Below are 22,439 nucleotides of genomic sequence, written 5' to 3'. Positions count from 1 at the left end.
ACAATGAGATACCATCTCACCCATGCAAAAATGGCACTGATCAAAAAACAGGAAACAACATGTGCTGGTGAGGTTTCAGGGGGATCGGAACCCTGCTTCACTACTGGTGGGATTGTAAATTGGTTCAACCACTATGGAAAACTTTATGGCACTTCCTCAAAAAGCTAGAACTAGAAATACCCTATGATCCAGCAATCCCACTCGTACGTATATACCCTGGAGAACTAAAACTACTGACAGGAACAGATATATGCACACTTATGTTCATTGCTAAAACCCTGGTGGCATAGTGTTTAAGAGCTACAGCTGCTAACCAAAAGGTCGGCAGTTCAAATCCACCAGGTGCTCCTTGGAAACTCTGTCCTGTAGGGTCGCTATGAGTCGGAATCGACTTGATGGCAGTGGGTTTGGTTTTATGTTCATTGCAGCATTATTTACAATAGCAAAAAGAGGGAAACAGCCTAACCACCTGTCATGGATTGAACTGTGTCCCCCAAAAATATGTGCCGACTTGGTTAGGCCATGATTCCCAATATTGTGTAGTAGTTCTCCATTTTGTGATTGTAATTTTCCTATGTGTTGTAAATCCTAATCTCTGCCTGTTGTTAATGAGGCAACATTAGATTATGTTAAAGAGGATTAGGATGAGATTATAACACCCTTACTAAGGTCACATCCCTGATTCAGCAATGTAAAGGGAGTTTCCCTGGGGTGTGTCCTGCACCACCTTTTATAAGAGATGAAAGGAAAGCGAGGGGTGGGGGAAACCTCATTCTACCAAGAAAGCAGCGCCAGGAGAAGAGTGGGTCCTCTGGACCCAGGGTACCTGCATGGAGAAGCTCCTAGACCAGGGGAAGATTGATGAGAAGGACCTTCCTCCAGAGTTGACAGAGTGAGAAAGCCTTCCCCTGGAGCCGACGCCCTGAATTTGACTTTTAGCTTACTTTACTGTGAGGAAATAAACTTCTGTTTGTTAAAGCCATCCACTTGTGGTATTTCTCTTATATAGCAGCACTAGATGACCAAGATACCACCCATCCACAGATGCATGGATAAACAAACTTTGGTACATACACATAGTGGCATACTCTACATCCAGAAAGAATATTGATTAGCTATGTAAATATACCATAGTATGGATGAATCTGGAGGAAATTATGCTGAGTGAAATAATCACAAAGGGACAAATACTGTATGATCTCACTATTATAAAAAGACAAGAATAGGCATACATACTGAAAGCAACATTCTTGGGTGGTTACCAGGGATGGGAGAGGGAAGGGGAATCACTTTCTAGATAGTAGACACTTGTCAGTTTTGGTAATGGGTAAGGCAATACAGAATACGGGTGAAGTCAGCACAGCGTGGCCAAGGTAAAAGAGGACACTAGGAAGTACACAAGAATAAGGGATGATTTTGGTAAAAGCCACAACATATATACTTTTACAACAACAATAATAACAGAAAGATTCAGCAAAATGGCAGGGTACAATGTCAAAAAATACACCCAAATGTATGTGTGTGGTTACATAGGTAGATAATGTTTGCTTATATATGTGTAGGTAAGCTCATATGAGTATATGGGTGTATGTAGAGGTGTTTTTGTAGACAAAAGTATATACCTGTTTGTGTGTGCTGCATATATATTCATATATAAAATAAAACACATAAGGATCACAGTTATTGACACTTCCTAGACATAACCAAACACCTCACAGGATTGGGTTACTGGGTTTGAGGGTTTAGGACCATAGTCTCAGGGGGCAATTTGGTCAGTTGGCATAACATAGCTTATAATGTTCTATATCATAGTTTGGTGAGTAGCGTCTGGGGTCTTAAAATCTTGCAAGTGGCCATCTAAGATATGTTATTGGTCTCTACATGTCTGGAGTAAAATAGAAAGAAGGGAACTAAAGACTCAAAGAAGAAACTAGTCTACTGGACTAATAGTCTATAGGAACCATGGCCTTATCTATCTTGAGGCCAGAAGTAGGTAGTGCCTGGCTATAACTACCAACTGCTCTGACCAGGGACACAATAGGTGGTCCTGGATAGAATGTGAAAAAAATGTAGAACATAACTCAAATTCCTAAAAAGGCCAGACTTACTGGACTGGTATGGACTAGGGGAACCCCGAGACTGTTGCCCTGGGATACCCTTTAAACTTGGAACTCAAACCACTTTCAGAAGTCATCTATCAGCCAAAAGACAAAATGGCTCAGAAAATAATATCACCCGTGAGTAGCTATACTCCTTTAAAGGATCATTTAAATGAGACCTAACAGTCTACATTTACACTAGACCAAAGATAAGAAGGTAAGGGGGGGACAAGGAAACTAGATTAATGGAAACAGAACAATCAGAATGGGAATAATGAAAATGCTGACACATTGTGAAAGTGTAATCAGTGTTGCCGAGTAATATGTATAGAAATTGTTACCTGAGAACCTAATTTGCTAAATAAATTTTCTCCAAAATCACAGTGAAATGATTTTTTAAAATGTCCAATTTTCAACGACAACAATAACAAAATGACAAAGCATGCCAAGAAACAAGAAAGTATGGCATATTCACAGGCAAAATTAACAGAAACTGTCTCTGAGGAAGCACAGACATTAGAGTTACTAGACTTTAAATCTGCTGTCTTAAATATATACTCGAAGAGCTAAAAGAAATCATGGGCAAAGAGTTAAAGGGAACCAGGAGAATGATGCCTCAACAAATAGAGAATATCGATAGAGACAGGAATTATAAAAAGGAGACAAAAAGAAATTCTGGAGCTGAAAAGCACAATAACTGAAATGAAGAATTAACTAGAGTATTTCAACAGCAGATTTAAGCAGGCAGAAGAAATAATCAGCGAACTTGAAGATAGGTCAATAGAAATTATCTACTCTGAGGAGTAGTAAGGAAAGAGAATGAAGAAAAATGAACAGAACCTGAGACACCTGTGGGACACCATCAAGTGTTACCAATGTAGACGTAATTGGAGTTCCAGAGGAGAGGAAAGACAGGCACATAAAAGAATATCTGAAGAAATAATGGCTGAAAACTTCTCAAATTTGATAATAAACATAGATCTATATATTTCGGATTGAATTTTGTCACCCCCATAAATATGTTGAAGTCTTAATCCCTGAACTGGTGAATGTGACTCTGTTTGGAAATAGGGGTTTCTTTGCGACCTAATTGCTTCTGAGGGGTATCATACAAAGTGGAGAACAAAGATAGACAGATGCATATGAAGTTCAAACTACAAACCCAGGATCAGCAAAGATTACCGACAGCTATTAGACACTGAGGAGCCCTGGTGGTACAGTGGTTAAAAGCTCGACTGCTAACCAAAAAAAGGTTAGCAGTTCGAATCCATCAGCTGCTCCATGGAAACCCTATTGGGCAGTTCTACTCTGTCCTATAGGGTCGCTATGAGTTGGAATCAACTCAATGGCAATGGGTTTGGTTTGGTATTGGGCATTGAAAGAGACAAGGAAATACCTTTCCTTAGGGCCCAATGCCCTGATTTGAACTCCTAGCAATAAATTTCTATTCTTTAAAGCCACTGATTTGTGACGTTTTGTTACAGTAGCACTAGGACACTAAGTCTTTCCAACAAATAGTGCTGGAGCAACTGGATATCCACACAGAAGAACAATAAACATTCATCCTAACTTTGCACCGTACTCAAAATAATTCAAAACAGATCACAGACCTAAAAGTAAAAGCCTAAAACTATACATCTAGAAAAATAACACTTGAAAATTTCCATGACCTTACAGAAGACACTAAATAGGACGCTAAAGATATTAACCATAAAAGAAAAATTTGTCAACCTTTCTTAATCCAAATAAAAATTTTCGCTCTTTTAAAATACCTATTATGACAATTAAGGGACAAATGAAAGAATGGAAGAAAACATTGGCAATGCATATAACTGATAAAGGATTGGTATTCAGATTATATCAACAGTCTTACAACTCAATACCTCAAAGAATGCAGTTAAAAATGGGCAAAAAATTGTCACTAAACAATTTGTATAGAAATTCTTAAACAGGAACCTAATTTGCTATGTAAACTTTCACCCAAACACAATAAAATATTATTTAAAAAATGGTTAAAATGGCAATTTTTATGTTATATATATTTTATCACAATTAAAATATATGTAGGTAGATATTATTAGGAAATTCATTAATAAAAAAATCTTATTATTCTCCTAGGGAAAAAATCGGCAAAAAGCAAACAGATATTCTGTATACAATGGCCAACAAGCACATGAAAAGACAGTCAACATCAGTAGTTATTAGGGAAACACAAATTAAAACTACAATGAGATACCACTACACGCCATCTAGAATGACTAAAATTCAAAAGGCTGACAATTTCAATTGTTGGGGAGGATGTAGAATAACTAGAACTCTTACATATTGCTGTTGGGAACCACTTTAGAAAGTCATTTGGCAGTGCCTTATTTTAAAATGTTAAACATACACTTAGCGACAGCAATGGGTAACGGGTAAGCATACAACTCAGCCATTCCACTTCTATGTATGTAACCCACCCACTGTCCTTGAGTCGATTCTGACTCATAGCAACCCTGTGGGAGAGGGTAGAACTGCCTCATTGTGATTCCAAGGCTGTAAATCTTTACAGAAGCAGACTACCACATCTTTCTCATGGGGAGCGGCTGGTAGGTTCAAATTGCTGATGTTTAGCTTAGCAGCTGAATGTTTTAACCTGTGTTCCACCAGAGCTCCTTTAGGTACGTACCCAAGAGAAATAAAATATATGTGTGCACAAAGATTTCTATGTGAATGTTCAGAGTGGCTTTTTTTCGTCATAGCCCCAAACTGGAAACAACCCAAATGTACATCAGTAGGTAAATGGACAAATGAAATATGGTATATCTGTACACTGAAATACTATTCAGCAAGACAAAGGACTACAGTATATATTCAACAACATGGGTGAATTCCAAAGTATGCTGAGTGAAGGCAGCTAGCAACAAAATAGTACATATTGTATTATTTCATTTATATAAGATGCAAACTAATTGAGAGTAACAAAAAGGTTCCCCAGATATGAGGAAGGGATGGACTGCAGGAAGCCCTAGGAATCTTTTGGAATGATTCCATTGTTTTGTATCTTGATCGTGTATATGGTTTCATGGGTATATACAACTGGCAAAGTTCATCAAATTGTATACCTTAAATGAATGCATTTTACCGTGACAAATTATTTCTCAATAAAGTTGATATTAAAATAAAAGGTCTGACTTTAATTTTAAGCCAGAAACCAAGAAAGTCACATGATACAGTCAGCTATGGGGACCTCTTTAGTGGGAGAACATATGAAAAACCCACTGCCATTGAGTAAGGTCCTGTAGGACAGAGTATAGCTGCCTCATAGGGCTTCTAAGCCTGTAGTCTTTACGGAAGTCGACTGCCACATTTTTCTCCTGTAGATTGGCTGGTGGGTTCGAACCACTGACATTTCAGTCAGCAGCCAAGTGCTTAACCTCTGAGACAACAAGGCTCCTTTGGAGCAGCTGTCCAGAAATAGATGACATTCCTGAGATTAGTTTACCTGCATATTCTTATTTGTTTTTTGATCAGTGAGCCTTCTGGAACCTTACCTGAGGTATTCTGAAAGCACTTAGCAGAAGCCTTTTTCCCTTCCTGGGTTTTTACATTTTGTCTTTGTGCTTCCAGTAATTAGCAGTGAATCCCTTGAAGCATGAGCCAGTGTTTTAAGAGTAGAAGGGAACTAATCGAGGATCTGGTGTAGTTGATGGGTGGTGGTGGATAGCTGAGGAGAACGAAGAAGAAAGGTGAATACCTAGGAGCCTGAGGGAATAAAGGCAGCACAGGAGCCAGCCTGGGTCAGAGATGTGGTCTTCACAAGCAGGGTCCCACAAGCAGGTGGGAACTAAATAAGTGTGTCCTAAATTGTACTAACCATCTTCTGTGCAAACCCCTTCTTTCCTTTCCTCAGCACACTCATACCATTCTCATCTTCCAAGTGTTTCAGGCTCCAAAGAGAGTCTTCTTTGGTTCCTTTTTCTCCCCACAATCGGACACCTTTATAATTTCACATCTAATTTATACACACTTATTGGTTTCCTCCTAAGTGCCAGGCACTTTGCTAGTTAATGGGGTTTTAGAGATAGATAAGAGAAGGTGCAAGAGGATTCCTTGACGTCTTGTGAATCAGCGTGGAGAGGGGCTAGGAGGGGGGAAAGCCCAATCAAAGCATGAGTTGAAACTTCTCTCACCTTTGGTGATTCCACTTTGTAATTCTAGAGAATGTAGAAGCCATCCAGTCAGACCATCCTCACCTTCCAACATCTCCACTTTCATATTAATGCCTATATTATCCATCCTTGTCTTCTTCCTTCTTGTCCCCGAGAAAGAGGTGTACCTACCCCTTTTCAATACTAACTCTCTGCCCTCCATATCCTGCTCCTATTCACCACTCTTAGGTCTTGTTTTCAGTATCTTGAGTCTATCTTACTTTCCTGGTGGCTTTACTTTAGACAAGAGAAGACTAAATTCTTCTGTTCTAGTTAAATGCAGAATAGATCCTGCCGCCTTTGTAAGTTCTTGCCTTTGTTATACTCGCTTTATATCTAGATATCTGAAAAAATGTGTTTGAAACTTAGCACATCTAATTGAACAATTGTTGATGAAATGAACTAATGAATGCGATCTATCCACTTCTCAGTATCTAGCCTTATTCTGCCCCCATATTTTCCTGAAATAGTTCTCTCTACACCTGGTATTCACATTCTAATCTCCAAGTCAGAGGACTTCTCCTCAGTATTTTCATCATACTCATTCTAGGACCTTGTCTTTGCTGTCTATCTCTTCTGTCTCGTACCCATTTTGACAATGTATCTTTAAGTGAACCTGATCACACAACTACCACAGATTAGAGATTTAGCAAAGATATGATAAAGATCCCAGCATTTATTCCATTCATATTTATTGAGGGCTTTCAGTGTGCTAGGAAGTGTTCTAGCTGCTGTGGATTGACAAATGAAAAAAAAAAAAAAAACACTAGATCCCTGCCCTTAGTGTATTTACATTCTAGTGGGGGGAGGCAGATCTTGAACATGGAAATATGTGAATAAACAAAAGAATTTCAATTTGTTTTAAGTGTTAATAAAGAGAGAAACAGGTCATGGGATGGAGAGTAACCTGAGGGCACTTTAGATTGTACGTTAGAGAATACCTCTTTGAGGAGTTGTAACTCCAGTGGTATTCATGGGATGCTTTAGGCTCTTGTCTTGTCCAACCTTTTCTCATTTCTATCAAATTTTACTTTGCCTCTTAGTTTCTGCCTACTATGCTAGATCTTATTACTTCCTTTTGGATTTGGAGCTGCTCTTTGTTGTTGCTGGATTAAATAGGTAGGATGACCTATCCAATTAGAAACTCATCCTAAATTCCCAGCTCTAGCCATTTGACCAAATGTTATTCTAGGACTGCCTGTCTCCCCTACTTCGGGTGGAGGAATGGTGATATGGGCATAGTTTATTTTGTAGATCCCTATTTTCCCTGCTTCTACCCCAATAGCTATGTTCTTGTTGGATACCTATGGCACATCAGCCGTTAAAAAACCAGTTGCCATCGAGTCAGTCCCAACTCACAGGGAGCCCAACTCACGGCAACCCTATGAGTATAAGAGTAGAACTGTACTCATAGAGTTTTCTTTTTATTGTGCTTTAAGTAAAAGTTTACAGTTCAATTTAATTTCTCATATAAAAATTTATACACACATTGTTATGTGACCCAAGTTGCTCTCCCTATAATGTGACAGCACACCCTCCTTTCCACCCCGAATTTCCCATGTCCATTCGACCAGCTCCTGTCCCTTTCTGTCTTCTCATCTCACCTCCAGACAGGAGCTGCCCATTTAGTCTCTTCACAAGTATCATTTTATATCTTATATTCCAGTCTAATCTTTGTCTGAAGAGTTGGCTTTAGTAATGGTTTCAATTCTGGACTAACAGAGTCCAGGGGCCATGTCTTCCGGGGTCCCTCCAGTCTCAGTCAGACCATTAAGCATGGTCTTTTTACTATAATTTGAGTTCTGCACCCTGCTTTTCTCTGTCGTGTTCCCTGTCAGGGCAGTCATTGGTGGTAGCTAGACACCATCTAGTTCTTCTGGTCTCAGGCTGATGGAGTCTCTGGTTTATGAAGCGCTTTTTTCTCTTGGGCTAATATTTTCATTACGTCTTTGGTGTTCTTCATTCTCCTTTCCTCCATGTGGGTTGGGACAAATTGATGTAACTTAGATGGCTGCTCGTTACCTTTTAAGACCCCGGATGCCAGTGTGATACAGAACATTTTCTTAATAACCTTTTTTATGCCAGTTGACCTAGATGTCCCTGGAAATCATGGTACCCAGACTCATCATGCCCTACTACTCTGTCCCTCAAAGTGTTTGGTTGTATCCAGGAAACTTCTTAGCTTTTGGTTTAGTCCAGTTTGCTGACTTCCCATGTATTGCATGTTATCCTTCCCTTCAGCTAATTCTTAACTACTATCTAGTTTTTTTTTTTTTTCTAGTTAGTGGGGAAACACTGGTGGCATAGTGGCTAACAGCAGTTCAAATCCACCAGACACTCCTTGGAAACTCTATGGGGCAGCTCTACTCTGTCCTGTAGGGTTGCTATGAGTCAGAATTGACTTGATGGCAATGGGTTTGGTTTGTTTTTTAAATCTAGTTAGTGAATATCCCTCTTCCTCCCTCCCCACCCTCTTAACCATCAAAGAATGTTTTCTTCTGTGTTTAAACCTTTTCTGAACTTGTTATAACAGTGGTCTCATACAATATTTGTCCTTTTGTGACTAATTTCATTCAGCATAGTACCCTCCAGATTCATCCATGTTATGAGATGTTTCACAGATTCATCGTTGTTCTTTATCATTGCTTAGTATTCCATTGTGTGAATATACCATAATCTGTTAATCCATTCATCCATTGATGGGCACCTATGTTGTTTCCATCTTTTTGCTATTGTGAACAGTGCTGCAGTGAACATGCATATATCTATTCATGTGAGGGCTCTTATTTCTCCAGGATATATTCCAAGGAGTGGGATTGCTGGATTGTATGGCACTTCTATTTCTAGCTTTTTAAGGAAGTGCAAAATCAGTTTCCAAAGTGGTTGTACCATTTTACATTCTCATCAGCAGTGTATAAGTGTTCCTGTCTCTCCACAACCTCTCTAACATTTATTATTTTGTGTTTTTTGGATTAATGCTAGCCTTGTTAGGATGAGATAGCATAGAGTTTACAATAGCTTATTTTTGAAAGTAGATTTCCAGACCTTTCTTCCATGGAAACCCTGGTGTGGTAGTGGTTAAGTGCTACAGCTGCTAACCCAAGGGTCGGCAGTTCAAATCCACCAGGTGTGCCTTGGAAACTCTACAGGGCAGTTCTACTCTGTCCTATAGAGTTGCCACGAGTCAGAACCGACTCAACAGCACTGGGTTTGGTTTGGTTTTTTGGTTTTCTTCCATGGTGCCTCTCAGTGGTCTAGAATCTTCAGCCTTTTGGTTAGCAGCTCACAGCGTTAACCCTTTGCACCATCCAGGGACCCTATTTATCTGAATGCTCTGTATGAGTAGCTCTTGAGTATGTTCTCTCTTGCCCTCTAGTGGTCCATATTTTAAATTGCATCCTGAAACCCAAATTTAAACCATCTACTTCCTTGTTTACAAGGCTTTGAAAACTGCATTGGTTTATGGCACATTCAAAATTACTTGGCTTTGGCAATCAAGGCCCCTCATTTACAAGGCTTTGAAAACTGCACTGGTTTATGGCACATTCAAAATTACTTGGCTTTGACAATCAAGGCCCCTCATTTACAAGGCTTTGAAAACTGCATTGGTTTATGGCACATTCAAAATTACTTGGCTTTGGCATTCAGGGCCCCTCATAATCTGGCAACAATTCATCTCCCCAGTGCCTTTCGCAATTACTCCTTTTCCTTTTCCTACCATCCACCTCACCGTCTTCCATCTTCCCTCAACCTCACGGAGTTTCTTTATTCTGTATATTATATACCCACCTCTTCTGCCTGCGGCTCTATACTCCTGAACCTGCTCAAATGTTTTCTTTTTTATGAAAAAAAAAAAAAAAAAGAAGCCTTCCATTAATCTTCCAGGTCTAGTAAGTAACTCTTTTCTGTGCTTCCAATAAACCCGCTGCCGTGGAGTCGACTCTGACTCATAGGGACCCTGTAATACAAAGTAGAACTGCCCTAGAGTTTCCAAGGATCACCTGGTGGATTAGAAGTGCCGACCTTTTGATTAGCAGCTGTAGTTCTTAACCACTACTCCACCGAGGCTTCCATGCATCCGGTAGTACCTTCTACTACAGTGGCATCACTAGGGTTGGTGTCATCCCTCCCGCCCCCTCTCCCCCCGCCCATGGACCTCCTCTCATATCAGACTATACGGAATCCTCAGTAATGTTTTTTGTACTAACGTAAATCATAATTTCCTGGCCTTGCAAGTACCTCCCTACCCTGTAAACCCACAGCACAGGCGGGGCTGGTGGGTGAGGAGTTCCTTCCTGGGGTCACTGAATCCAGGCTCCCGTGAGAAGCTCGACATCCCAGCCCAAAGGCCTGGCAGTGGACTGGCCCTGGCCCCCAGAGCCCTGGCGCCTGAAGGACTTCGCTTTCCTGGACCAAGCGGCAGGAATGGATGGAAGCATGCAGTCCCCCTGAGCGCTCTCTAGCGGCTTGGCGCTGCCTCTAGGGCCACCTTGGGCATGCTGCAACCTAGGGGTACCTCCGCCCGAGATCCACTGGCTTTTGAGTTTCCCTTAGCTGAACTGGCTTAGCTAGCGTTTTGGCGGGACAGAGAATCTGGTAGGAGCGCGGCTAGCTCTGGGTGGCAATGGAAAGGGTTAGAGTGAAGCCATGGGGCCCAGAAGGGGAAGGAGAAGGGGCCCTGGGACAGACTGCCGTTCTAGCGCCCTGCGGCGCCCCGCCCCTCTCCTCAGGCGAGTGAGCGCGCGCGGCTGGCACACTCCTCCAGTGGCAGAGGTCAACAGGCCCGTCCCCATCCCAGTTGGAGTGGGGCGCGGTGCCTGGAGTTGCGTGCGAAGGGTCCGAGGGTCACCCAACTGGCGGGCCCAGCGCGGGTCCTGGCACCGTCACGCGACGGGGGAAGGCAGTTCTGGGTGGGTTTCTTAAAAGGCCAGTCTCTCGCGGGCGGTGGGGTGGAGGGAGATCAGCCGCCGAGCCAGAGCTCCAAGGCCTGGCAGGAGTGCTGTGGCTGAGCTGTTGGATGCGGGAAGAGGGCGGTGCAAAGGGCCCAGGCATGCAGTGAAGGTGGGCTCCTGGTTGCAGGTGGGCCCCTGGGTGTCCACATTTTTGGTCCACGCCTGTGGCAGGACACGCAGCCTCACACTGCCCGCACGCCTGGCTGGCTGCCTCGCACGCTGTCACTCCCTCTGACAGTTTCATTCTGTGCGGTCTGCAACCCCCTGGACTCCCCTAGTTATGCCACAGCTCTGTTACATGTATCCTACTGACAATGTTAAACTTTACCTGAGCCCTACTTTGGACGTGTTACCAGGAGGGACTAGGCCCTGGTGAAGGACATCATACTTGGCAGAGTAGAAAACCAAAACCCATTGCTGTGGAGTCAATTCTGTCTCATAGTGACCCTATAAGACAGAGTAGAACTGCTCCATAGGGTTTCCAAGGAGCATCTGGTGGATTCAAACTGCTGACCTCTGGTAAGCAGCCACTCTTTAACCACTATCCCACCAGGGCTTCTGGTAAAGTAGAGGGTCAGCGAAAAAGAGGAAGACCTTCGACAAGATATATTGACCCAGTGGCTCCGACAATGGACTGAAAGGTAGTAACAATTGTGAGGATGCCAGGACCTGGCAGTATTTCCTTCCGTTGTACCTAGGGTTACTATGAGTGGGAACCGACTCCAAGGCACCTAACACCAACATAAAATACACTTCCTTTCTGCCTGACCTTTGAGATGCTCTCAGATTTTACAGTCAAGAACATTCTCCCTGTTGTAAGATTCCCTTCCCCTTATTGCAACATCCTTTCAAATAAAGTTTCTCCTTACATAAAGCTGGGTTTGTTTTTGACAATACAAATGATCAAAATGTTTCTTAATTTCTCTTTTCCCCCAGATTTGTAGCTTTGATTTTTGAACAGTAATCGTGTCAAATACATATTTGTGTTCTTAGCCCGTCATACTCTCCCTGTGTCTCTGACTCTGCTCCCTGTGCCTATTTTCATCAATTTCTGTTCCTATTTTAGCCTCTGGGTCTGTTGTTTTATCTCTCTGTCTATGCCATTTCCCTCCTTCTTCTTCACTTACCTGTCTCCTTGAGACCAAGCTCCTGTCTCCAGGTTGCTCCCGAGGGACCTGGATATAGAGTAGGTTCCTTAACTGAGTCCAGCAGGCTGGTGACTTACAGCTCCAGCCCAGGCTGTGTCTGCCTGTGTGGCAGAAGGACCTGAATGTATGCTTGGGTCAGGATGTGAAAAACTGGTTTCAGTTTTGTTTTTACTTTTTTTTTCATTTTAAAGAAATCTTGGTAATTAAAAGAAACCTGTATATTTTTGTTGTGATTCCTGGGCTTCAAAATTACTGCAAATAGAAAATAAATATTGGTCTTGTGTGTGTATGTGTCTGTGTTTGCATGTGTGTGTAAGAGAGACAGACGGAGACTATGTACGTATACACCTATATTCATTGAGAAACAGTTTTAATTCTGCTGGGATCCGGATTTCCGTGGGTGCATTGCTCTCAAATGTCCTTTTGAACCTTGAACCATGAAGAAACTGGTTTCTGAAATCACCTTTGAATTAAACAAAGGATCTAGATAAATCAGCAAAAACCATTTTACCTTAGGCATTGTGCTCCTTTAAAACACTTATGTATGTGCAGTTTCAACTACAGAAACTCCAAAGGTCAGAGTAGAGGTGTGTTTTAGGGTAAATCAGTAATTATTTAATTGTTCTTCAAAACAATGTTGCTTGATATCCTTCCTGATCACAGATTGTCAGTTCTTTTCTGTCCCTTTTTCTGTGGCAATGTTGATAAGATGGGTTATAAGAGCCATTGGAGGCTCTCTTATCTTTGAAACATTTTTGACTTCTGTAGTCAAAATGCTACCCCAATTTGCAAATCATATATTCAATAAACTTTAATCAATTTCTATTATTGGCTTAATATGCTTTTTGTTTTAACATCGTGGTGGGGGTGGGGTGATCTCAGGAAGGACAAAGCACTTGGCAGAAACTGGAGAGGGAAACATGAAAACAATTCTAGAGACTACACATGGGAGACATCAGGGTTGTCTTCCTCAGGGGTAGTGCTTTAACTTCCCTTTCTCAGCTCACCCAGGACAAAGAAGCATGTTCTGGTGCAAATGAAATCTGTTAGTTTTTCTTTCCAGTAAAAGACCTTTTTGATAGAATTAGTTTCAAGACTTGAAGCTCTGCTTTTCTTTTCTTTTTTTTTTTTAATGTAATAGTTTGTTTCAAAACTAAGGTACATCAGTTGGTCTCAACCTACCTAGATCAAAGGAGAATGAAGAACACCAAGGACACTAGGTAGTTATGAGCCCAAGGGACAGAAAAGGCCACATAAACCAGAGACTACATCAGCCTGAGACCAGAAGAACTAGATGGAGCCCGGCTACAACCAATGACTGCCCTGACAGGGAACACAACAGAGAACCCCTGAGGGAACAGGAGAGCAGTGGGAGCAGACTCCAAATTCTCATAAAAACACCAGCCTTAATGGTCTGACTGAGACTAGAAGGACCCTGGTGGTCATGGCCCCCAGACCTTCTGTTGGCCCAGGACAGGAACCATTCCCAAAGCCAACTCTTCAGATAGAGATTGGACTTGACAATGGGTTGGAGAGGGATGCCGGCGAGGAGTAAGCTTCTTGGATCAGGTGGACACTTGAGACTATGTTGACATCTCCTGCCTGAAGGGGGGATGAGAGCGTAGAGGGGGTTTGAAGCTGACAAAATGGACAGGAAAAGAGAGAGTGGAGGGAGGGAGCGGGCTGTCTCCTTAGGGGGAGAGCAATGGGGATTATGTAGCAAGATATATATAAGTTTTTGTGTGAGAGACTGACTTGATTTGTAAACTTTCACTTAAAGCACAATAAAAATAATAAAAAAAAAAAACTAAGGTTCCAACATTGTATTAGCTGATTTGGACGATTCAGCACTAAAACAGCCTAAACTCTTATTTAAAAGTGTGTTGTGCGAAGATCTATAAAAGCATACTCTGTGTTTATGGTGAGAGACAGAATTTCACTGCTCTTTTATCATTTCTATTAGAACTTTTTTGTAATGTTATTTCTGACAGTTTTAAATCTAAATCCAGTGTAAGGCATTTTATTTTGTTATTATCTTTCTACAAAATATAATTTAAGATTGCCTACAGAACAGTAGCCCGTCCCACTGTTATTTTTCTAGTTCAAATTTTACTGTCATTGTTATGTGTCATCAATGCCTCATAGGGTTTCCTAGGCTGTAATCTTTATGGGAGCATATCTCCAGCTCTTTCTGTTGCGATGCAGCTGGTGGGTTTGAACCACCAACCTTTTGGTTAGCAGCTGAGTGCATAGCTATTGGGCCACCAGGGCTCCTTTTATTTTCATATACACACACATTCTTCCAGGTGAACTTCATACTTGTTAGTCAAGTCCCTTTAGAAACCCTACACCACTCTGTCTATGTCCTCCCTCCCACTCCCAGCACAGCTGCACAGCTCCACTTGCGGGGATCTACACTGAGCCCTTTTCTTGCTGCGTTCCCCTAGCGCTCATTCTACACTTTATAGTGCTCCTGTCTCATGGTGCTGTATTGTAATTGTCTCCCAACCCCCAAAACCTCAAACATCCCAACTGCCAAGGCTCATTCTGCCTATAGGCGTGTTCTATCTTTGTTGTTGTTGATGTTAGGTACCCTTGAGTCAATTTTTGACTTATAGCGCCTCCATGCCACAGAGTAGAACTTCCCAATGGGGTTTCCTAGGGTGTAATCTTTACAGAACCAGATTACCAGATCTTTCCTCCGTGGAGGTGCTGGGTAGCTTCAAACCGCCAACCTTTGGTTAGCAGCTGAGTGCTTCTGTCTTATTCATCTTTATATCTCTACTTCCTGTCACCCAAAACCCAAAACCGAGCCCTCTCAGTTGATTCTGACTCATAGCAACTCTGTAGGACAGAGTAGAACTGCCCCAGAGCATTTCCAAACCTGTAAATCTTCATCAAAGCAGACTGTACATCTTTCTCCCATGGAGTGGGCAATGGGTTCAAACTGCCAATCTTTCGGCTACCTGCCCAGTGCTTAACTACTGTGCCAAGATGATCAAGAAATGTGATGACTGACTACAGTTTCAGCATATCTGTCTGAGCTAGTTTCCTCAGGTGTATGTGGGGTTAAGGAGCCCTGGTTTTTTTTTTTTGGTGGTGCTAGGCTGCTAACCGAAAGGTCAGCAGTTCAAACTCAAAAGCCACTCTGTGGGAGAAAGATGTGACAGTCTGCTTCAACTGCTTCCGTGAAGATTTACAGCCTTGAAAACACTATGGGGCAATTCTACTCTGTCCTATTGAGTCCAAATGAGTTGGAATTAACTCGATGGTAATGGGTTTTAGTCTTTATTATGTGGGGATATTTATAAGCAGTTCATTAAATTGACATGAAACATAAAGTTGACGTAGTGGGGCTGGCATAGTGTCTTACTGATAAATTAGAATTGTTATCCTTTTTCCTTAGAGTTAGGAGCATAGGTGTTTTCTAATGAGCAAGAGTTTTAATGTCAGTCAGAGATAAGCTTGAGTCCAGGATCCAATAGTCACTAGTTTTATTACTTAGGGATACTGCTTTCCCTGCCCAAGGGGAAGTCTTGGGAGCTGGAAGACTGACCTAAGTGATGGGAGGCACCTGAATGATGGAATGAATTTGTTTGTGGCATTAATACTACCTACCTCAGATAATGACAATAAAGACAAAGTGAGATGACGTAGGTTAATCTATACCAGTGCTTGGTCTAAAATAGATATTCAAATATGAATGCTTTTCTCCACAGCACATAATTGGCTTGAAGATCAAATCCAGGAATAACGAGAGACACCAGGGAGGATCTCTCCAGCTCCTGTGTTCCTGCAAATGTTTAATTTGAACCTCCATATGAGAGCCACGACCTTAAAGTGCTTAGAGAGAATTTTTTGCACTCTTGTGCTTTGCCTTGCATTATTGTCTCTCTGTTGCTATGCTGAATCCTGAGATGTTACAGTCTGTGTCTGATCCACCTCAGTTTCCCTCACAGTGTGAGCACGTTGCCTGTATATGGTAAAAGCTCATTGAACTTGTATAAATTAATGAAATAGGAAAAGCATGCCCAGGGCCTCAAAATCAAATTCACAAGCAAGTTTATTCCATCACACAGCCTCCTTCTGTTTCTCAGGTCAACCCCCGATACTGAGAGCAGACTTTCAGTTTTGCTTTTCATTCTCATCTCAGAAATGTTTATTTACATATATTTTGAAAAAAAAATATTTTAAACAGGAATGTTTGCTAAAGGATTAATGAATGCTCTTTGGAAGCTGTTATCTGTATGCTTTTGACTTTTTCTTTTCTTTTTCTGCCAGCTTTCTAACTTAAGCTTCATATGAAAAATTCTAGCCTTTTTTCTGACTAAACTGAGGGAAAAGAATTCACTCAGACGTCCCCAGGGATGGCTGGAGACGGCCCAGTGACCCAGGGCCTGCCAAGGGCTGGTACTAAGGTGAGGCTGGAGAGGTGCCTGGACTTGTAAGGAATCTGACAATGAGTGTTTCTAAAATTTTGCACCCTAGGTTCCTTGAGGCCAGAAGAAGTAGGTGGTGCCTGGCTATAACTACCAACAGTTCTGACTAGGGACATAGTAGATGGTCCTGGATAGAAGGTGAAAACAATGTAGAACACAACTCAAATTCCTAAAAAGGACAAACTTACTGGACTGGTATGGACTAGGGGAACCCCGAAGCTATCACCCTGGGGTACCCTTTAAACTTGGAACTCAAACCACTTTCAGAAGTCATCTATCAGCCAAAAGACAGAATGGCTCAGAAAGCAAATAATATCACCCATGAGTAACTATGCTCCTCTAAAGAATCATTTCAATGAGACCTAACAGTCTACTTTTACACTAGACAAAAGATAAGAAGGTAAGGGGGGACAAGGACACTAGATTAATGGAAACAGAACAATCAGAATGGAAATAATGAAAATGCTGACACATTGTGAAAGTGTAATCAGTGTCACTGAATAATATGCACAGAAATAGTTACCTGAGAACCTAATTTGCTAAATAAATCTTTTCCAGAATCACAATGAAATGTTTTTTAAAATATCCAATTTACAACAATAATAACAAAATGACAAAGCATGCCAAGAAACAAGAAATTATGTTATATTCACAGGCAAAATTAACAGAAATTTTCTCTGAGGAAGCACAGACAGTGTTACTAGGCTTTAAGTCTACTGTCTTAAATATATACTCAAAGAGCTAAAAGAAATCACGGACGAAGAGTTAAAGGCAACCAGGAGAATGATGCCTCAACAAATAAGAATATTGATAGAGACAGGAATTATAAAAAGGAGACAAAAAGAAATTCTGGAGCTAAAAAGTACAATAACTGAAATGAAGACTTAACTAGAGTATTTCAACTGCAGATTTAAGCAGGCAGAAGAAATAATTAGCAAACTTGAAGATAGGTCAACTGAAATAGGAGTAGTAAGAAAAATGAACAGAACCCTGAGACACGTGTGGTATACCATCAAATGTACCAGCATAGATGTAATGGGAGTTCCGGGGAGAGGAAAGAAAGGCACATAAAAGAATATCTGAAGAAATAATGGCCAGAAACTTCCAAAATTTGTTAATAAACATAGATCTACATGTTTTGAGTTGAATTCTGTCACCCCAAAAAACATGTTAAAGTTCTAATCCCTGAACAGGTGAATGTGACTCTGTTTGGAAATAGGGGTTTCTTTGCAATGTTAATGAGGTCATACCGGAGTTGGGTGGGTCCTAAACCTAATCACTTCTGAGTGCCGTCTTACAAAGTGGAGAACAAAGAGAGACACACATACTAGGGAAAGACAGATGCCATATGAAGTTCAAACTATGAGCCCAGGATCACCAAAGATTACCGACGGCTGTGAGACACCGAGGAGCCCTGGCGGTACAGTGGTTAAGAGCTCGACTGCTAAAAAAGGTTAATAGTTCGAATCCATCAGCCACTCCTTGGAAACCGTATGCGGCAGTTCTACTCTGTCCTATAGGGCCACTATGAGTTGGAATCAACTCAATGGCAATGGGCTTGGTTTGGTATTGGACATTGAAAGAGACAAGGAAATACCTTTGCCTAGAGCTGATGCCCTGATTTGGACTTCCAGCCTTTAAAAGTTGTGAGACAATAAATTTCTGTTCTTTAAAGCCACTGATTTGTGACATTTTGTTACAGTAGCACTAGGAAACTAAGTCTTTCCAACAAATAGTGCTGGAGCAACTGGATATCATGTAGAAGAAACAATAAACATTCATCCTTACTTCACACCATACTCAAAATAATTCAAAACAGATTATAGGCCTAAATGTGAAAGCCTAAAACTATACAACATCTAGAAGAAATTATAGTTGAAAATTTTTGTGACCTTACAAAAGTCCCTAAATAGGACACTAAAGACATGAATCATAAAAGAAAAATTTGTAAACCTCTCTTAATCAAAATAAAAATTTTTGCTCTTTTAAAACACCCCTTATAACAATTAAGCAACAAACGAAAGAATGGAAGAAAATACTTGCAATGCGTATAACTGATAAAGGATTGGTATTCAGATTATATCAACAGTCTTACAACTCAATACATCAAAGAATGCAGTTAAAAACGGGAAAAAATTATCACTGAGCAATTTGTGTAGAAATTCTTAAATAGGAACCTAATATGCTGTGTAAACTTTCACCCGAAATGCAATAAAATATTATTTAAAAAATGGTTAATATGCCAATTTTTATGCTATGTATATTTCACCACAATTAATATATATATAAGTGGTTATTATCAGGAAATTTATTAATAAAAGTTTTCTCCTAGGGAAAAAATCGACAAAAAGTGAACAGACATTCTATATAGAATGGCCAACAAGCACATGAAAAGACGGTCAACATCAGTAGTTATAAGGGAAATGCAAACTAAAACTACAATGAAATACCACTACACAACATCTAGAATGACTAAAATTCAAAAGGCTGACAATATCAATTGTTGGGGAGGATGTAGAATAACTAGAACTCTCATACACTGCTGTTGGGAACCACTTTAGAAAGTTATTTGGCAGTGCCTTAAGATGTTAAACATACACCTAGCTACAACAATGGGTAATGGGCAAGCATACAACTCAGCCATTCCACTTCTAGGTATCTAACCCACCCACTGTCCCTGAGTCGATTCTGACTCCTAGCAACCCTGTAGGACAGAGTAGAACTGCGCCATTGCAATGCCAAGGCTGTGAATCTTTACAGAAGCAGACTATACCATCTTTCTCATGGGGAGTGGCTGGTGGGTTCGAATTGCTGACCTTTAGCATAGCAGCTGAGTGCTTTAACCTCTGTGCCACCAGAGTTCCTTTAAGTATGTACCCAAGGCAACCAAAAATATATGTCCACACAAAGATTTCTATGTCAATGTTCAGAGTGACTATTTTTCATAATGGCCCCAAGCTGGAAACAACTCAAATGTCCATAGGTACGTAAATGGACAAACAACATACAGTACATCTATACAATGAAATACTATTCAGCAAGACAAAGGACTAAAGTATACATTCAACAACATGGGAGAATTCCAAAGTATGTTGACTGAAGGCAGCTAGCAACAAAATAGTACATATTGTATTATTCCATTTATATAAGATGCAAACTAATTGAGAGTAACAAAAAGGTTCCCCAGATACGAGGAAGGGATGACTGCAGGAAGCCCTAGGAAATCTTTTGGAATGATTCCATGGTTTTGTATCTTGATCGTGGGAATGGCTTCATGGGTACATACAATTGGCAAAGTTCATCAAATTGTATACCTTAAATGAATGGATTTTCCTGTGACAAATTATTTCTCAATAAAGTTGATATTAAAATAACAAAAGGTCTGACTTTAATTTTAAGCCAGAATCAAGGAAGTCACCTGATACAGTCAGCTATGGGGATCTTTTCAGTGGGAGAACATATGAAAAACCCACTGCCATTGAGTAGGATCCTATAGGACAGGCTAGAGCTGCCCCACAGGGTTTCCAAGACTGTAACCTTTATGGAAACCAACTGCCACATTTTTCTCCTGCAGATTGGTGGGTTTGAACCATGACATTTCAGTCAGCAGCCAAGTGCTTAACCTCTGAGACAACAAGGCTCCTTCAGAGTAGCTGTCCAGACTTAGATGACATTCCTGAGATTAGTTTACCTGCATATTCTTATTTATTTTTTGATCAGTGAGGCTTCTGGAACTTTACCTCAAGTATTCTGAAGGCACTTAGCAGAAGTCTTTTTCCCTTCCTAGGTTTTTACATTTTGTCTTTGTGCTTCTAGTGATTAGCAGTGAATCCCTTGAAGCATAAGCCAGTATTTTAAGAATAGAAAGAAACTAATCTGGGATCCAGTTTAGTTGATGGGTGGTGGTGGGTAGCTGAGGAAACTGAAGAAGAAAGGGGACTCCCTAGGAGCCTGAAGAAATGAAGGCAGCCCAGGGGCCAGCCTGGGACAGAGATGTGGTCTTCACAAGCAGAGGCCCACAAGCAGGTGGGAACTAAATAAGTCTGTCCTAAATTGTACTAACCGTCTGCCTTGCAAACCTTTTCATTCCTTTTCTCAGCACACTCATACTATTCCCATCTTCCAGGTGTTTCAGGCTCCAAAGAGAGTCCTTCGGCTCCCTTTTCTCCCCACAATCAGACGCCTTTATAATTTCACATCTAATTTATACACACTTACTGGTTCCCTCCTAAGTGCGAGGCACTCTGCTAGTTAATGGGGTTTGAGAGATAGATAATAAGAGAAGGTGTGAGAGGATTCCATGGTTCCACAATTGTGAATCAGCGTGGAGAGGGGCTAGGAGGGGGGAAAGCCCAGTCAAAGGATGAGTTGGAGCTCTTCTCATTTTTGGTGACCCCACTTTCTAATTCTAGAGAATGTAGAAGCCATCCAGTCAGACCTTCCTCACCTTCCAACATCTCCACCTTCATATTTAATACCTGTACTATATCCATCCTTGTCTTCTTCCTTCTTGTCCCCAACAAAGAGGTGTACCTACTCCTTTTCAATATTAACTCTCTGCCCTCTGATTCCTGCTCCTATCCACCTCCCTTAGGTTTTGTTTTCAGTATCTTGAGTCTATCTTACTTTCCTGGTGGCTTTACTTCAGACAAGAGAAGACTAAATTCTTCCTATTCTAATCAAATTCTAAGTAAATTCCTTTTTAAGTTTTTGCCTTTGTTATATTCCCTTTATAACTAGATATCTCAAAAAAGGTGTTTGAAACTTAGCCCATCTGGTTGAACAAACGTTTGTTGATGAAATGAATTAATGAATGCATCGTATCCACTTCACAATATGTAGTCTTACGTCTGCTCCCATCTTTTTTTAGAACAGTTCTCTCTATACCTGATATCCACATTCTAATCACCAAGTCAGAGGACCTCTCCTCAGTATTTTCATCATACTCATTCTAGGACCTTCTCTTTGCTGTCTCTTCTTTCTTGTACTGACTGTGGCAATGTATCCTTAAGTGAACCTGACATAACAAGTACCACAGATTAGAGGTTTAGCGAAGATATGATAAAGATCCCAGTATTTATTCCATACATATTTATTGAGGGTTTTCAGTGTGCTGGGAAGTGTTCTAGCTGCTGTGGATTGACAAATGAATAAAACAGACTAGAGCCCTGCTCTTAGAATGTATATATACTAGTGGGGGGAGGCAGATCTTGAACATGGAAATATATGAATAAGCAAAATAATTTCAGTTTGTTTTAAGTGTTTATAAAGAAACAGCTCATGGGATGGAGAATAACTTGAGGGCACTTTAGATTGTACGTTAGAAAATATCTCTTTGAGGAGCTGTAACTCTGATAGTATTCATGGGATGTTTTAGGCTCTTCTTGTATTGCCCAACCTTTTCTTGTTTTTATCAAATTTTGCTTTGCCTCTTAGTTTCTGTCTACTATCCTAAAAAAAAAAAATGGTCGATGGAATCTCTGGTTTATGTGGCCCTTTCTGTCTGTTGGACTAATATTTTCCTTGTGTCTTTGCTATTCCTCATTCTCCTTTGGTCCAGGTGGTTTGGGACCAATTGATGGAACTTCGATGGCTACTTGTTAGCTTTTAA

General features: G+C 40.9%; 1 protein-coding gene across 3 annotated transcripts in view; it reads right to left on the bottom strand.

The window, feature by feature from the left end:
• The window catches only part of LOC100663049 (interferon-induced very large GTPase 1-like), a 105,095-nt gene that overhangs the window by 10,965 nt on the left and 71,691 nt on the right, over positions 1–22,439 (bottom strand). The window contains exon 3 of one of the 3 annotated variants that reach the window (XM_064288510.1): positions 12,369–12,852. The exons of the other annotated variants lie outside the window; for them this stretch is intronic. The gene's annotated coding sequence lies outside the window, so the exon portion shown is untranslated. The remainder of the gene's footprint in view (positions 1–12,368; positions 12,853–22,439) is intronic. 3 annotated transcript variants of the gene reach the window in all.

This window comes from Loxodonta africana, chromosome 7 (genome assembly GCF_030014295.1).
Source record: "Loxodonta africana isolate mLoxAfr1 chromosome 7, mLoxAfr1.hap2, whole genome shotgun sequence".
Lineage (NCBI taxonomy): Eukaryota > Metazoa > Chordata > Mammalia > Proboscidea > Elephantidae > Loxodonta > Loxodonta africana.
The sequence above is the reverse complement of the archived record's forward strand: the minus strand, read 5'-3'. Positions and strand labels throughout refer to the sequence as shown.